We start from the raw sequence: 442 nt of genomic DNA, 5'->3' as shown, positions 1-442 counted from the left end.
CCGGCCCCTGGCCACCCCCATCTCCGAGCCCCACAGCCTGAGCGTGGAGCAGGGGGTGGCATCCAGTGTTCAGCCACAGCTCAGGGACGCTGTGGGGCTTCCCCCATGGCAGACTGTGACCCCCGTCCTGCCCAGCAGCTCTTCCCCACATTGTTCCTCCCCTGGAGCTGCCAGGGCACAGCACAGGGGGTCCAGCCGCACAGCAGCTGACACCACAGCCACCCCCATGCCCCGGGGCACTCCGCACACAGCCCAAGCCCGATGACACCAGGCAGCAGCCAGGTCCCCTGCTTTTTTGGTGTGAGGGTGGCGCCCTGCAGCTACTGAACAGCAAATCTTGATGTCCTTTGGCTGCCCGTGGTTGACACGACAGGAGCTGTACCCAGGGACAACACGCTGGGTTCAAGGGGACACCTCCAGTGCCAGCCTGCAGCGTACAGCC

This window comes from Mesitornis unicolor, unplaced genomic scaffold, assembly GCF_000695765.1.
Source record: "Mesitornis unicolor isolate BGI_N332 unplaced genomic scaffold, ASM69576v1 scaffold35815, whole genome shotgun sequence".
Taxonomy (NCBI): domain Eukaryota; kingdom Metazoa; phylum Chordata; class Aves; order Mesitornithiformes; family Mesitornithidae; genus Mesitornis; species Mesitornis unicolor.
Note: the sequence above shows the minus strand (reverse complement) of the source record.